Source organism: Channa argus, chromosome 21 (assembly GCF_033026475.1).
Source record: "Channa argus isolate prfri chromosome 21, Channa argus male v1.0, whole genome shotgun sequence".
Classification (NCBI taxonomy): Eukaryota; Metazoa; Chordata; class Actinopteri; order Anabantiformes; family Channidae; genus Channa; species Channa argus.
In genome coordinates, this window is record NC_090217.1 from 8790769 (window position 1) to 8809057 (window position 18289).

Below are 18289 nucleotides of genomic sequence, written 5' to 3' on the forward strand. Positions count from 1 at the left end.
CATTTGTGTCAAATTCCCCTTTGGCATTGCCAAACCCTGTGCTCAATGGGGTGAATGCACTACGTAAACCTTTGCCATAAGATGAGTTTAATCTCGTGTTCTGTCATAGTCTGCTCTTATTTTCCAATGTGGGAAATACCCGTGGAATTGCTGAATATAAAAATCAACTTTTAAACTAATTGTCTAAAGCGTTCTGTGCGGACACCAGAAAATATAAATGGACATAGAGGAATTGCCTCACTTCCTTCGGTATTTCTTTGCTATCTTAAAATTGTATTAAATCAGAAACGTGATTGTGTTAATAAATTGCTTGTTGAGAATGGGTTTTGTGCAGTGCTTGTCAATGCGCATTAAGCCTGTGTAGGGTAGTTGCCAGGGACTTAAATGTAGCATAACCAAAGCGCAGCCCCCTCCAGATCCGTGATGTTACCGCGAGCGATTCGGGATCCTTGGTGACAACAGTCGCCTTTTGCAACGGGCGAAGCGCCATCTATCCAGTCCCTCCCGAGCTTCAAGATCCACTGCGAAGCTGCAAACTCTGAGCCAGCGCACCTCTCTCCCTCTGTCCCTTCCGCTCTCTCTCTCTCCCTCTGTCCCTTCCGCTCTCTCTCTCTCCCTCGGTCTCTCTGTCTCTCTCTCTCTTTCGCACTCCGCTGCAGCACCCTCAGCACCTCAGTTGAGCTGGAGCACCACACTGAGTCACATCTATACACGCACACACATACACACACATACACGCACACATACACGCACACACACGCACACAAGCACAGCCTCCTGCGGTATCCCATACGGCGCAGCGGCTTTTCCAGCGGCATACCAAGTGCGTCCTCGCCGGGAGATGGGAGTTGCAGCTCCGGGGTCTCAGAGTGTTCAGAGCGGCGTAGAAGGCTCCTGCTGATCGGGGATGCTGCCGGAGTCTGCTGCTATTTCTTTTTCCCGTGCAGGAATCACCGTCCAGCTGTACCTGTATCGGGGATTTAAAGTGGACAAGCCGTTTGATCAGGATATAACACTGGTCTAAGCATTTCTGATTTTGGGGGACACTGAACGGAGTTGGGGATTGCTCTGGACGTCCTTCTTATCCGCAGTGTCAATGCGGCTGTGAAGTGATATCTGCATAGATTACAGGTAAGGAAAGAGGCTTGTCACGGCATTAGTTACCACAACCAGGACAATTTGTAGTGTGCTTTGGTGCCATTTCACACGGGATTTGGGTGTGAGGTTGCCACTGCACCATCCAGGTGATGGGAGGCGTGTTGCACCTGTTCTAAATGCGCCAAGACCGCTCTGCTCACTTCGGCGATTGGGCGGGTTTCGTTCCGAACCTGTTCATGTGGACCTTATAAGCGATCCCGATGAGAACAGCTGAATAATTGAACAAGTTAGACTGGACTCCCTCTGCTTGGCGCTTCATTCATGCCCTTCATCAGTGTGAGTCGGACGGAGCCGCATGCCCAAACCGCAGCGGTAAACTCTGAAGGTTAAAAGCTGTAAGATTTGTCGGGGATTCCGCGTCGGATTTACACATTGCCTCTAAGGATAAATAAAATGCTTATGACCAGCGTTTAGTGGCGTGTTGCCACCAAGACAGCAATTGCAATTTAAGTCGTGCTCCAAAGCATGTAAATTGACAAAATAGATCTGATATTCCACAGCACATGGTTCTGTGAACGTGCTTGTAAAACTGTAGGCTATTTCCCCATCATTTGAAAATTTCAGTGGTGATAAAAAGCACTGCGTACAGCAATAATGAACGCGGCGGGGTTCTTTTTAAGAAGTTATTTAATCCGTGCTGTTCTGGAGCGTGTCCTGCATCTGATCTGGAAGGACTGTCCGAAACTATTCAAGCATTTCCAAACGGGTTCCTGTGTGAGCTTTTACAGCTTCCCTGTCCGGATGAGAGATTTCTTGTATTTCTAGCTTTTGATATCTCCTTGTAGCCAGTATATTTTTAGAGCTTACAGTTTAGCTGCACTTATTTTGTCTGTTGCCTTGACTTTCGTAGGAACTCGTGTTGCTTAATGTAACGTAAACCTCGGCACAGGATCGTAGTGGCGGGCTGTACTAAGCTTCTGGATTTGAACGAGGGGGCTCAGACAGAGCGCTTCAGGATGGTCTTGACTTTAAGGTTACGCTACTCATGTAATGTCTTTACGGGGTCTTACTCTCTCTGCTATGCATCCACGCACTAAGTTTAATGTCGTTTTATGTAAACTCTGGGAATTGTATAATCTATAGCATTATTTTTAGTTTCATTTAGGGTCACGGTGGATGAAATTTAAGGTTAAACTCGTTTTTTAACTTATTACTGAATAAACCTTCAGAATTTTTGTGTGTATGTGCACCTATGAATTTTAGTGTCTTCTGACATGATGCCTAGTTGAGGTACTAAGTAAATGTTGTCAGATCACTGAGTGACATATGAAGCAAATTTTTAACAATCCAAGGCTAGAATTTTTTTATTGCACTGCCCAACTTTAGTAAATGAAACTTGCTTTCTTTTATTTACTGAAAGGAATTGGGCCAGAGGTCTTTGGTTAGACAACATTTATAGATCATCTCCCTTTTGTTTTAACTACAGTGATAAGCATGGTAAGCAAGTTTTCCTCTGTACATAGATGCTGAATATTGTCTTCCAATTAAGCATTTTATTCTGTAAACTGCTTCCTACCTTACCAACACATTGGTTGTTGCCTTTATTTTAGTTTACAAGGTTAATCAACACAGTTTATTTCTGGGTCCGTTTCTGGTTTGTTGGTGTTTGAGCTGATTGTAGACATTTAAGCATTGACAGTACACGCTTTTTATAATAAACTACCGGTCTACTTCACCCAAGAAGTGTGATGTAGGTCTGACTTTACAGTTTCTCCCTCGCCTCTCTACATCACTGCCCTTTTCGGCTCTCTCTTGCATTTCATGCATAGAAAGCAGCTCGTCCAGCCTATGCAAAACGTAGATCTCCAGTACAGCAGTCACACTGAGTACTCTGAGCCCCTCTGCCGGTTTCTACCTCGCTCTACCCACCTGCTCTCTAGACTCAATGCATCAATTCAGTATGGATCTTGCAAAGCCTATTTGATGTCACCCTAAATCTAATGTACAACATTGTTTAATTGTGTTTACTGAAATACCTTACTAGTAACGATGCACATATTGTGTTATGCTTATAATGCACACTCAACAAAGTGTGAATGAAGGAGCAAGGCTATATACTGGAAAATCCATGAGGGGCAGTGTGGCTTCACAGGCTGGTGCAGTAGTTGGATTGAGACCACATCTAAGGTTTTTATTGACATCTTTTTTGATTTTGTTTTAGTAGGATATATATAGTATTTCTTTGGTAATTAATCATAATATTTAATGTTTTTTTAAAAACTACACATTAATTTATAAATTATAATCATGTTTTTATAGAAAGTGTTTTACAGCATTTACAAATGTATTTGGGGTTGTCAGGGGAAATCCAGTGTGCTATTCTGGATTTTATGCTTTTTGCATTGAGAGAATCTACTGGCACCAAATTCACTCTGATGGGTTTTTGGGGCAGCTGTAAACAAACATGAGATACTGCTGGTTGATATGTGCTCTCTGTTTAACTGACAGTGATGGTGAGGTAAAGGAAATTTGTTCGTCTGTAGGGCAGAGTGTCTTCACTGTGTTGAAATTCCTGCATTCCTGCAAATTCTGCATGTTATGTCACTGTAACTGTGGCGGGAAGGAAAGCTTGTGTGTGTCATTGTGTTTGTGGTATTTTACAGTGTTACTGTGTACTTTAGCCCATTTCCAAATGTTCACATTAGTGTGCTTGTCTTTTTAGCTTTTGTGTGTTCTACTGCTGTCAATGTCTCAAGGAAAAAACACTTTGTTCCTGAGCAGTTTGATAACCCTATCTCATGTATGTCTTGGCTCTTGTCCCCTCGCCAAATTCCTGCTTAGTTCTAAGCTCTTAAAGACTGTACAGCCACTTAGCACTGCTCATTCCTGCTCCCTCTCTCCTTTCCTCCCTCTTTCCTTGTGTGCTGTCCATCAAGGCCTGCCTTTGAATTGAAACAGCAGCCTTTATCAGCTGTAAGCACCTCATATTGACATACTACCCCCTGTCTGTCAGCCAATGGTACGGCTACAGGGCTGTAGTTTGGACCGAAGAGCGCGGCCTTGTCAATATTATGGCTTGCTAATGGATAAACTCTTACTCCAACCTTGGCAGTAAAGACATTTTAAACATTGAGGGGTGGTGCACTTACAAAAGTAAGCCCTAAAGAAAATCTTTGCAAGCAGGGAAGTATGAATGTATATAAGTAGGGAATCTTAACATTTCTCCTTAATGACACAAATGCTTGGTAGCTGTATAGGAAAAACTCATGCAGTGTGTCTGAGTGGGTATGAATGATGCATCTGTGACTGGCTTGGCGATGTCCAATATGAATACTCTGGTCACAGATGTATCATCATGTTAGACTGAAAGATGTGTCTGTGGATTGGACCTGAATGGAGCTCTCTGTTTGTTCTCATTCTCTCTGTCTCTCTCTGTCTCTCTGTCTCTCTCTCTCTCTCTCTCTCTCTCTCTCTCTCTCTCTCTCTCTCTCTGTCTCTGTCTCTGTCTCTGTTTCTCTCTCTCTCTGTCTCTCTCACTCACTCTCACATACACGTGTACACACACACACACACACACACACACACACACACACACACACACACACACACACACACACACACACACACACACACACACACACACACACACACACACACACACTTCCACTCCTTTGGGCTGTGACAGGACTACCAGACACAGGCTAGTGTTCCATTTAGACCCCCCTCCTCTCTAATGACACCAAACACCACAGAAACGATTGCAAATTCTATTTCCCTGTCACCAACTGTTCTTCGCACCATAATCTGTCTCCCATATTTTAGGATAGTGGGACACATGATTCTTTGACAAAAGAAAAATAGGATGTATATTTGTGCCGGTTTATTTTATTTTCTAGTTTCACTAATAAAATGTGTAAGTATTGGGTTGTTGGAATGTGATATCATTTCTTTGCTTAGGTTTAGTTCTTAGCAATTTTTGGTAAAGCTGGAGTTGAATACTATTTATTCAATTATATTTGCCATAGACCATTACTTCCCACCTGCAACGTTTCTCTGTTATCTTGTCTGTGTGGACTTGGCCTCAGAGTAGGCTTCAAAGTTGATGTGCTGTGCCGGATTCTATGTCTATGATGTTGTACTTGACTTGTCATTACAAAGATGGTATTAACTGACTGACAGCTTGATGGTTCTCATCTAAATTTGAATATTAAGATGAAGATTCTATGGCAGATTAAGAGAATAATTGCTTACAAGCATGTAATTAACCCCTTGGTAATGCATCATAGAGCTGCACACTGATGTTTGCCACAGCAATGACAGCTGAGATCTGAAGTAAGGACCTCCAAACAATAGGTGTTGTGAGTTCCTTGGGGAGAAACCAATACATGTCAGAGTTTAATTTAGGAAGAACCTTTGTTCTCTACTGAATAGTTTACGCATCATATGGGGTATGCAACACTAGAGAAGAAGATGCAAATAATTGTAAATGTGTGTGCACAAATATCCTGCTGTTGAGAACTTTTTTCATCCTGGCAGCCAGAGTCCTATTAAGCTGTCATGTGCCTTTATATTGGGTCTCAATACATGTACATGCTACTATATCACAGTTGCACCACTTTTATTTTCTCCCTCCAGCCTTCTCTCTTGCTTCCTTTCATTTTTTTTCTCAATCCTTCTCTCTTTCTGACTGTTTCTGCCTCGAGCCCTCTGCTTCCATATCTTTTTGCCTCACTCTAAGCTGCCAAGCACATAAGTGTGTGTGTGCGTGTCTGTGTGTGCGTGTGGAGCGGGGCAGAAAAATCCTGATTGTGACATTGGAATGACCTGTGAGGCAGGATACAAAGCAAGAAGGAGGCAGGGGATGTTCCTGTTTTAGATGGGAATCAGTGAGATGCGGAAAGGAACCAACATATCGGTGTGTTTGCCAGACTGTTCCTTTTGATAAGACCATATTAAGTGTTTCTCCCAGGTTTCTATGATTCATATGGAGCTGGGAGTCTAATACATAAACTGCTCTCTTTGATGCAGCGGTAGATGACACACTGTGGCATATTGGGTCTATGTTTGTGTTTGCCAAGCCAAGCATGACAAGCATTAAATTAGTTTTGTTTCAGAAGGATGAAATGATGAGAAAATTGCAGGCAGACTTACAGCCTTTTTATTTTTTATTTTATTTATTTTTATTTTTTTACCCCCTCTCGCTTGCTCTCATTTGCTACTGCACTGAGGCCTTAAGTCCAAGTAAGGATTAGGCTCCTAATTCTGTTTTCATCCTTCCTGTCACAAGTAGGCATGGGCATGCATGCTTAAGTACACACACACTTACTCACTCACTTAAACTTGGGCACAGCCATGGCTCAGGAGATAGGGCAGGTCATCTCCTAACTGCAGGGTAGGTGGCTCAATCCCTGGGCCCCACCTGCTTACAAAGAAGCTATGCCTTCAGTGGTGTCAAGTATTTTTTCAAAAGAATCAAAGTAGGTAAAATTACTTTAAAAAAATTATTTTGTATATTTTTTGGCAGTGGGATGACCAGATGATTTTAAAGTTAGTCTCTCATCGCTCTGTTTACCCATATGCACACACTCTGTCCAACTCGTTCTTATCCCCTCTCTCTCATTTCCTGTATCCTCTGAGTGTCATTGGTGTCAGTGGGCATCAGTATGCATTGTTACAACAGTAATTATAAAATAACAGGTTCAGGAAAGACCCCTGCCGAATTACAATCAGAAGGCGGTGGGATGGGGGAAGGATCTTCTTTACTTTAAAACCCTCACTACCTCATCCCACCTTCTCCTGTCTCATTGCCCCCCCTACCTCCCTTCCCACAGGACATTTCATAGTCTAGCAGCATAATGTTGGGGATGTTACAGAGCGATTTAACAAGGCTTACATGGGGTTTTGGTGTTATTCTCTCTGTGTGTTACTCCCTATTGAGTTTGGGATTTTGCCTTTCTTGAGTATTTTTTTCTTCTGTTGATGGGATTTGGAAAGGCTTCTGTCTATGCGAATGCAGTGATTGACTCAAGGCCCTACTCTTGCCAGATGCTCAGGAGAAGTTTGTAGCTCTCCTCGAATAAAACATGATTAAATAAAACATTTATTTTCCTTGAGCCTCAAACTTTGATCACTGATGGGTATTGATTTTTGATTGCTGTGTTGCCAGGAAAAAGTGACTGCATCAGTACATAAAACATTGTAACCCTGCAAACCTTCTCTGGTGAATCATGAATTTGGACTTCTGACCTTAACAGCAACTGTAGAAAAAAAGCACTGTAGGTATTTCTTTATTACACGATAGTCCAAAACCCAAAGATGCATATTATTTAAAGTACACTTGCATAGAAAACTTGTAAATACTAAAATTATATTGCCATTAAGATTAGTTGTATCTTTCTCAGAACCCTTTGTTTAAATTTTTTTTTTAACTAAGCATTTCAGTAGTGGGCAAACAATTCCTCCATCTCTCAACTCACCTCCCATACAAAACAAAGGGATTTTATGCAGTCATGAGCCCTACTCCAATTCTCAGATGAAAGTTAAGACACTTTTGGTGTATTGCAGCAAGTATCCTCCTTGACATTTTATTCTGTCAGCTTACAAAAAGGCCACCCTCCTCTCTCCTTGAGTCTACATGTGTAACTGTGAAGAAAGCGCAAGTTCTCAGGGAGTTTTTCATCCAATCCCCAAACCTTCCCTTTCTTCACGTCCATCTGATGTGCATTGTCATGGCAGTCCTTCCAGCTGTGGTTTAATTGAGTTGTTCTGGGCCCACCGGCAAATCTGGCAACCAGATAGTCATGTGGTGTGTGTGGGTACATGTGTAAGTCAGAGTGTATAACAGGTTTTTCTCCATGTCTCTGGGAGAAGCAATGTGAAGAGGTAAAGCTTGCAGAAAATCAAAGTCTAGAAACGGCCATGACCAGTTGTAGAGAGAGACGAAAGCAGGGGAGGAGGTGAGGGAGGAATGGAGAAGAGGGGGGTGGAATGCTGCATAACAATTTGCATCCTCTCGCTGCTGTGACGGGTGGCTAGAAAGCTTGTCTGATGTGTTTATGCCATAGGCTTTTTGGGATGGAGTAAAAGAGGGAGAAAGTTTTGAAGCAAACAGTGGAGAGGGAGGGTCTGTGGGGATGTTGTTAATGTTGTAAACCAGCTTTAATTCAGGTTGAGAAGTAGCTCACAGAAATTCCATGATAATGTTTAAGGATGTTTTTGTTAATTTAGTGTACATTCTGCCAAACTGTCAGTTTTATATTTTCCCATTACTTTAACTACACTCATAACATTGTATCAATCAACATTAAATAAGCTTATACAAAGTTATTCGAGTGCTGTATTTCTGCATGTATGATTCCACATCTCCTCTGTTCACATGTCTCGTACTTGTTTTGAAAAGCACTGTTACAACAGTTTTGCATCCTTAGTAGATGCAAGGTTTCAAGTGTAATAATTTGCCAGAGGCAACTAAGGCTATGAACTCTACTTTAGTCTACTCTTATTATTGATGGCTGGTGCTAAAGGTTTTTGTGGCGCTAAGTTTTGTGGTTGCGGAGGCAACACTGCCTAACACAACTGGACAATTATTTACTGATAAAGCACTAAAATGTTAACAATGAGTAAATCTCATATCAATGTGGGTTTATTGTTATAACACCATTAATAACATGATAACCACCAGCAAACTATTTTTTTTTAAATTTTTATTTAATTCAAACATTTAAATAACTTATGTTTTAATATTTATTTTTTAATATTTTAATACTACTCCTGCTATAATGGAACCAAAAGTCAACTTAGACTCTGTCATGTTTATTAACAAGTCACAGTATCACTGTTTCAACATAATGTTTTGACCTCTGTTTCTTCTGGTGTGCAAATGTCTCAGTGGTTTCAGTTTGTTTGTTTTTTTCCACTGACAGTATGGTCAGTGTGTTCACGCTGTACTGGCTCTGTTGTTTCTCATACAAGTTTTAATTCCTGTTGTCCTGCAGCAATGTGACTCTGACAAAGTGGTCCGTGAAGATGTTCCCTGATTTCCCAGTCTGGAATCATATGACCTAAGAGTCAAAAATGATGTGAGATGACAACGTGACCATTTCACCTACATCATAAAAAGTTACTAACAGATAATTTTTTTTTTTAATAGATCCAATAAAATTGTGTTTACAGGCCCTGCTGCATTTTATAACACAAGTTAATAAAAAGATTAACGACAAATTTTACACATGGGTTAAGCTTGACGATACTTACTTTATAACATCTATACTGCAGTCTGATTGTCAAAATATCTTACAGCATTTTAGAATAATATTTCACATTGTTCTAAAACATGTAACAATATTTAATGACCTTCACTCTTAAAGATGCAGTGCATCCTGGACGATGGAAATGTCTAACCAACAATACTACATCAAAATCACAAGCTGTGGGGAAATAATAAATGAGGTTTTTATTTCTAATATAAAAAATGTCAAATTAAACCATAGTTTTCGTTTCACTGTCTTTCAAATTGAGGGGTGGGGTTATAAAATATGAATTGGGATTAGTCCTACCTCTTCCCTAAAGGCCAATGTTAAACCGTTATCTATTTTGGCAGCAAGGCTCCAGGCAAGATGAATGCAGTCTGGCTAATGATTTGTAAATTGAGTAGACAAACTACAACCATACTTGGGAACAGGGATTTTAAACCGCTTTCTCTCTTTAAACCTAGGATAGCTCACCTAATGTAACTGCCAATGGCAGCCGCTGTTCTGTACATTTTTAAGTGAGAACATTTGAAAACAAGTTGGACTATGTTTCTGTAGTGTGCAGTATGATTGTTTTATACAAGGCCAAAAAGGAGCCTGTAATGGAGGCTGTGACTGATTCTTAAGCTCTGTTGCAGAAAGTTAAAATTGGCCTGTACCTTCTTCTTGAATGACAACAGGGTAGATTAAGGGGTCTTTGAATGATTTTCATCAACCTCATTCCAGTAGACCTCTTATCTGTCCTGTCCTGTGAGGCACGTTGTATATTTATGGTTCAGTTGATTATTATGTAGTTGTTTTTGAAAGCAAATTACTTTCCACAAAGACTGTTTGTCAAAGGTTTAGCATCATTTGTGCTTTGAGCCTTTTTTTGCAGTCAAGCAAAGCCAGGGGTGCAGGAGAAATATATAGCACATACATGTACACGCTATGTGTTTGTGTGTGCATTGCCCATAGCAAGACCCTCCTATCTTTAATGCGTAGACTGCAGAATGTCTATGAATGTTTTATGTATTTGGTTAAAATTCACCCTAATGAACACAAGTTTGCATTTGCCACAATAATGTGTCCCCTTGTGCATCGCTCAACTCATCAATTAAATATTAGGATTTTTATAACGAGCCCAAAGGAGAATCTGCACTATTAATTACTGACAATTATTGCCAATTACTGGCAATTACTACCTATTATGGCATCATGCAAACATTAGTTTTAGGAGTTTTTAGAGAAATGTTCTTCATTAGACAATGGAAGAATAAAGAGGATAACATGTTTTTGCACGTGTGCACAGCAGTTATGTTTTTAGAGGTAATTGGAATTAAGTGTGAACATGTTAAATTTGGGGAGCAGCCTAAATATCATTATTTAATCACATCATTTGTTATAATAATGAATATGGAGTTAGTTTACTCACTCAACACTATGTGAAATCACTGACTCTTGACTTTGTCATTTTTAGTTTGACCTTTTTAGGGAAATCACACGTTCACTTATCATGCCAGCTGTTTCTTCTTCTCTCTCTTTGTCTTGGCTTTTTCTCAGGCAGTTGTTATAATATTGCACCATTTGCTGAATATGTTTAAAAATGGGGTATCTTAGTTGCTGGAAGGGCACTTTTGACACATCCTGTCAAGCTGCTCATTTTTCAGTTTTCTGAGCTCATTAATACAAGTGAAGACAGTCTGTCTTCACTAGGATGTCCCACATTCTCCATCTACCCTACATGTCCTATTCTTGGATAATTTACACAGCACAGACACGTGAAAAGGGTGACAAAATATGGTATGGTAACTTCTTTCTTTTAAAAAAGAAGAGTGGGATTTTAGGTCATACTTTTCTTTTTAAATGAGGCAGGTGCAGAGTTAAGAGCGAGAGGGAGTCAGAAGTACATTGAAGATGAGAGAAATGCCTGTGCTGTATATGACAGTGCATTGACATACCTGCTAGACTCTAGAAGTCTGAACTGTCAGTAGCTGTAGCATCTACAGCTACTGGGTGTCAACACAACTGAAGTCCATGAACACGAGTGATGTCAAATACAGTATTCAGTCTTCTGCATTTGATGTCAAATACCATGTTGATTCAAGTCAGTGGAAATTTGTGCTGTTGTTGAATAAAACATTTTATGGTTGTTCTTGGTATTTTGTCCAACTTATGCACTTATCAACAGACAGGATGAATTAAATCAAAGGATAGGCACGTCCGGTTAATGTCAGTCCAGTAGCCATTAAAAATACATTTTAAGGCCACAAGGAAGTGTATAAAGTTTTTCCTGAATATGTTAGATCTGTAATTGATAGAATAAAATAATAGTGAATTGTCTTGAATTAGGGGATGTTACTAAATGTAGCAGGCAGTTAAATGTGAATTACAGAAACAAAGGAAATAACAGTTTAAGGGGTATTGGAAAGTCTACTGACCTCATTGCAGCTGTGCATAATAAACCAACGGCTGAGGTCTTTAAGACTCCTCTTCATCACCACTACGGATTATAAGGAAAAGCTGTAATCCATGTGCTTCGGACAAACAAACTCAACAACTGTACTGATGAGGCTCGCAGATGTGCATAATGAAATAAGATGAAATAGGATGGATTAATATGACTGGTTTGTTGAAAAATTTATTTCTTGTCTTTATGTTTGAGTTCAGCACAACACACATGCAAACTAACACGTGCATTTCACATTTTAAGCGCATTTTCACATCTTTGTGGGTCACCAAAAATTGTGAACGGAAAAAAATTGGATGTAGAAACGGAGTGAAGGATCAGAGAATAATTAAAGCAGCAGTTTAACGTTTTATTATAATCATCACAAAGCCTTCTAATTTATCAAGCTTTCATGTCTTGGAAGTTAATCTCAGAGGACATTTGTGCTTTAATTCTGTTTACCAACAGTAAACAAGGAAGACAGGAGAGTAGTTGATAAACACAGGTTATTGAACAAAAGGGGAAAGGAAGAAATAGACCCTATAGATGTAAAGAATAAATATAAAATGAAAATGCTTTTTGTGTTCAGTGGCTGGTGTCCGCCATTATGAGACGTATGAACTGGGACACATTTTTGTTTATGATCATTTACAAGTGCTTTCCCTGAAGGTGCTAGCAGTTGGTGGGCTTGTCTCAACTTGGCTCATAGCTCTTCAACTATTCTTCCCTTAGGCTCTGAGCTTTTGTTTGTGTAAATCTGCATGTGTGAGGGTTGTATGTCAATATGTCTACATTTTCTGCTGAAAGACTTATAGACTGATTTATAACATTTAATAGTATCTCAATTGCGTTTGTACTGAAGTTCCACAGTCCTGGTTATGTTAAGGCTTCCCTTTTCTCAGAGTTTTGGTCAGAGTGAATGTGTGTGTCATGCACGTCAGAATACAAAACTTCCTCTAAAGTTACAGTCAAGCTTTTCCTCTCCCCCGCCTAATAGAGCTTTTGGCAGCAAGGGCCGTCCATTACACATTAACAGCTCGGTAAAAGTTGACGAGCCTTATTGTGTATCTGCATTTAGGGACCACCTCCTGCCGTAGACCCTGATGATTGCCACTTCGATTTCATATTGATGTTATTTACTGTGACCTCTTGTTGTTTTGCGTTTTTGTATATAATGGATATTATAAATGAGGATAAAGCTTTGGTTCCTACATTGATCACACAACCTCCTATCTCCTCTCCAGACGTCACTATCTCATTCGCATTATCCCCCATTGTACAGCTATACTCTAATTCCTGTTTTATTACCTGTTACTTTGACTCTGAAATGCCTAGATATAACGAAATGAAAGAGACAGCGAAAAGGTGAAGAAAATGGAAGAATTGAAAGCTATGTGAAAATATAGATTTGATTATGTCACATTTCCAGAAAATCAACTCTTACCACAGCTCCACAGTCCTGACTATATGGTGATTTGAAAACTCATAGATCGCAGTATGCTTTTGTATGTGCATAGATGCTTAAGAGTTTGTTGGTTACATACATGACTGATGTGTGTGCATATCCACATTGAGCAAAGGTGGGATTGTTTTTCATTTAGATTAGGCCCCAACATTGTCAAGAAATTATTGATACTAAATACATTTGAAAAATACATTGGCTGTCATTACTGCACAAGATAAATATTCTTCATTTAGATTCCTTAAAACTGTTTTCTGTGATCTGTGATAATCTAAAATTGGCTGGGCAGCAGCACAGCAAAATCCTGCCTTAAAGGTAACGGGCAGCTTCTGTCTCTTTAATCAAAACACACAGGCATATGTGCACAGAAAATACTACGCTGACGTGTCATAACTCATATTTAATTAGTGTGTCGAGAGGAAGAAGGGTCTTACTAGAAACTACAGATGAAACAGGAACAAAATGGCAAGAATGAGGAAAAAGGAAGTGGGGGCAGAAATTTCAATGTCTTCTGAAATAACTGAAGAGCTGAGGGACAAATGGAAGTAGAAGATGTACAGGGAAGTAAGAATGGATGGATGGATGGAGAAAGCAAGAGCGTGTTGGGACTTCAGATGGTGCCAGTCGGCATCCGATGGAAGCGAGAGCTGATTTGTCTACATGGCCCTGCATTCCTGTCTGCCCGTTAGAGTGGGGAATGAGGGAATTGAGGGAGAGAAGGAGAGACGAATGGTAAAGGAGAGAGAGCTGGAGGCTTTGACTATGTCGTATGAAAGCAGCTGTCAGACAGTGCCTAGCAACACCATTTAAGAAGGATTTTGGCTGCATTTATAGTAATTACTGCAAATATCTCTGCCTTTTGATTCCAAAGGGCACAACATGCATATAAGTATGGGGCGGCTTGAAGAATAATCACAAGGATATCTTCTTTGTCAACATAAATTAAATTTTTTTTCTTCTTAAAAACTGCAATATATATCTAATATAAGATTATGGTTTAAAGTTTTAGGTTTAGTAAAGCATTAGTTGTCAAAAGGCTTTGAAATTTAGCTTAGGTGTGCCACTGTTGCCATTAGCTTAACCTATATTTATACTTTTTCTATTAAATCTGTATTTATACTTTTTGCATTAGTCTATTTTGCAATTTAAACAGTTAAGTAGTACATCTTCAATCTCAATAATGTTACCACAATAATTTGTCTGATTACAGTCTCTAATGCTCTGAGTGGCTTGTGCGTCTTACTCTAAACTCAGTCAGCATAATTGAATCCAGAAGTGCAGAACTGCTACCATAGGTCTGTCAAACTCAAAAGCCCTTCCCACTCAGAAAGTCAGACACAGTCTAACCCAATCACTGCGAGCTGCTGATAGCAGGCTAGTGAACTCTTCAACAGTCCTTCTAATGACATTAGAGCCTCTTGATCAGCGCTGATGATAACATACTCCACTAACCTCTGCTTGCATCACACTGCACAAAGCCCCTGCCCGAGCTCTCTGTGTGTGTGTGTGGGTGTGTGTGTGTTCGAGTGACCTTACTTTGGAACCAAGGGCTGTTTGAGTGGTGTACTCCCATAAGGACTGTGTCAGTCCCCACTCTCGTTGCAGTGTAGTAATACCACTTGTGACATTGTTTCATAAGACAGAATGCAGGCAGGGTTATTTTTGTACACAAAACATTCTGGACAGGTCTGACTCTGTGTATTTTAGAAAAATCTCTACGTTTGAATAACATCCTAGAAAGAAAGATTAGGAAATGCCAGATGTGATAAAGGAAAAAAATTGCAAAAATAAAGAGTGAGTCAAGATAGGGATAGGCATATGTCAGTTATTTCTCTAAAATCCAGGGAGGTTGTCCAATTGGATCCTTGCCTAGACCTCTTCGTTGAAATGCTCTCACTCACTGTAGAAGAGTGAGTAGGAGAGAATGACAGATAGCCAGCAAGCTAGCAAAAAAGCAAGAAATGGTCTCGCGCAGAAAATTGTTTAAGCTTGACACACTTGTACTGGATCAGTCATTTATTATGTCTACCTATGATTCTTTCATGCAGTATATTTTCAGGGTGTATACTTTTTTTTTTTAGCATTTTTTTACTGTTGCAGTCGAATACACTGCAATTTAAATACACCCTAAAGCAGTGGCAGAATGATGAATGATCATTTTAATGTATTTACATTTAAAAAATATATTTTATTTTTTATGTTTACTTGGGCTGTTCTAGGGCAGATCATCATTAACTTTGCCAAATAAATGAATATGAAGCATTGCAAAGTCACCAAAATCATTCTTGTCTTTTGCATACCTGCATCTGTAGTTCACAAGTTCAGTTTCCTGTCATGCACATGATAAAGTGTGTACCCAGTTGATAGTACAATCCTAAGGCTTTCTTTGTAATATCAACAGCTCTGTGGTAGATTAGACCTCCTAACCCTGATCTAGACAGGGTATCCAGTGACAGTAATCCATGCTGCTAATCCATGTCTTGATGTAAACACCAAGGACAGCCTGTCTTCTCCCTCTATCCTCTCTGTCCTCCTTTTTTCTTTTCTACTGCTGCCTTCCTGAGGGAGATGAGCGTGCCATCTGTTTTGTATGTCAGCATGGGTTAGCTTAGCCTGATAGGCATGTTGAACCTAATCATTCCATCCCGGCCTAAGATTTTCTCTGTTATGTCACATTTTTATGCATGGGGCTAAGCTTTATTGTACATCTTAGTTTTCTGTTGTAGTACATTATTATGGTAGAATTCAGCCATGTTGATATGTCTGTTAGTGATTTCTATTTTGCTGGAAAAGGGTTTTGGCTGCCCCAGAAAGTAGTAGTTTTATTCATAGGACTGAAGCTTTATTGGACACATACTGTATAAAAATTGTAGTGAAAGTTGTTCACTGCATTTAAACCATCCCCCTGGGAGCAGCAGTGAGCAGCCACAGGTGGCACCCTGGGGCTAGTGCTGAGTTTCTCTGTCAAGGACACACCTGCTGTGTGGGCTGGAATTTGATCTGGGAGACTTCTTTATCACAGCCTGATGCTATACCCATTGATCCACCAGGCCACTTGTGAGTCCCTCCAGGATGTCGCAATGTTGCAATCAAAACTATTAACTTAACTGATGGCCTGTGAATTTTGCAGGACCTTGCAATTTGAAACTGAATTAGAAAAACATATAAACATGCAAACACTTTGCCTTTGTGCATGGTCTTCACATTAAAGGAAAGAAGAGCACTGTTTCCATAGAAGCCATAGCATTAGCCACTGTGTGCCAATGTGCTGTTGCATTTAGTACAGACAGTACAGAGTGTAGGCGTTTATAGCCCAGTATGCAGTTACTATGTGTGGGCATTACGTTTTTGGTATTGTTGCACGGTAATATTATACTTTTATAATGTTTACATAATGTAAAAAGAGAATATCGTTTTTCTTTATCAATATGTCTCACAGGGGCCTAGTTACTAGGGGAAAGCATATAGTTTAAGTAAAACTATTTTGATCACGTTTAGTCTTTAGTTTATGCAGACATAAAAAACGTATTAAAACTGTGAATGGTTCAAGAATACCAAAACAGAACTATTTAGTTTTTGGCCATATCACCTAGCCGTATACATATGTTTTATATAGCTAAATAACTATAGCATAACCACAGCAACTGCAGTAGCAAGATGTAGGCCCCGTTGTTGGAGCAGATTTTAACTTGATGTAAAAATACTTAAAGCATTTTAATACATACAGGGTCATACGTATTGTACAATCATATCTGCCCATGCTGTTAGTCTCCCTGTATTTTCATTTATAAGTGATTTTTAGTCTTACGTGTGTACACTTTATCTAGTTATATATAATTGAATTTGTGTAAAAAAATCTTTTTTTAATTTGTCAGCGTTGTAGTAATGAGTCAGAAATCCTCCTTCGCTCTGTTCCTTGCTAATACTTTTGTTCTTGCAGACAGGCAGACTGTAGTGTCCATGTTGTTGTTTGGGTTCTCTCCTAGCTACAGCTTCTCCTGAGCTGCATGCTTTAGAAACATGGGCCTGTGCTTTTCCCCAGCCACACAGCAGGCTGCAAAAGCCACACTTTTCTTTGCTCTTGCTTTTTGTGGGGATTGTAGGTGACGAAGTGGAGCATTCTTGCTCCATATACTTCTGGTGTTTTTATCTTTCTTTTTTTTTTTATGCAAAAGTGTAATGTTGGGGTGTTGTGCCCTGGAGTGTGTGTGTGTGTGTGTGTGTGTGTATGTATATGTGGATGCTTATGCACATTTGTGACTGTGACTAGGCTGGGTGAGTGCGGGGACACTGGCTCCTGCAGACTCGGTATGTGTATACAATACAGAGTGATGCTTATTTCTCTGATCAGTGCCAGAGCTTAGCAGGGGAGGGGTGTGAGGGTGGAGGTTTGGGGGTGGGAGGGGGACATCACCAATCCAGTCAGAACATTAACTGATCTGGGACACACATTTCTGTCTGCTTGTTTTGCTTTTCTTTATCTACCTCTTTGTCAGAGTCCTGTCTTTTCTATCAGTCTCTTGCTCCTTTGCTCAGTTGTTCTTTGCTCTTTTTGGTTTCAAAGCCACAGTACCACACTATATTTTATACTTTTGCATATGCACACTTTCTGACCTACTGCTACTTTAGCTCAACACATCATCAAACCATTAAAACTCACCATGCCCCATTATTATCATTCAGGATTCCAGTAGCTAGTGAGCTGACAAGTGATGGGTCATGAGAGACATAAGCTAAATGCCAGGCAGACCTTAATGCAGAGGTTTAGCATTCTCATAAGAGCAGGTGCATTGCCTCAAGCAGTGCCCATGGTGACCTCATACATAACCCTTGCCAGCTGATATCACATCAACCAGAAAGATGGATGACCCTAGCACTCACAATGAAAGAGCACAACTGGACAGGGCAGTGACTGCCATTCACCATTTGCAGTTAGGCTAAAGCCACAAAATGACCATGTTTGAATGGTAGGCTCAAGGAATTCAGGATATGAGGAGAATCTGCAACATGTGATAACATTCAATATTGTGATGACTAAAAAAACCTTGAAAT

The 18289-nt window shown here is 40.0% G+C and overlaps 1 protein-coding gene across 2 annotated transcripts in view; it reads left to right on the forward strand.

Moving 5' to 3' along the window:
- Positions 1-492: 492 nt before the first annotated feature.
- plxna4 (plexin A4) overlaps positions 493-18289 on the forward strand; it is a 212002-nt gene continuing 194205 nt past the window's right edge. Inside the window, exon 1 of one of the 2 annotated variants that reach the window (XM_067490113.1) lies at positions 493-1131. The gene's annotated coding sequence lies outside the window, so the exon portion shown is untranslated. Of the gene's footprint in view, positions 1132-3264; positions 3286-18289 lie in introns of those variants that run through there. The other variant, XM_067490114.1, reaches the window with a different exon arrangement.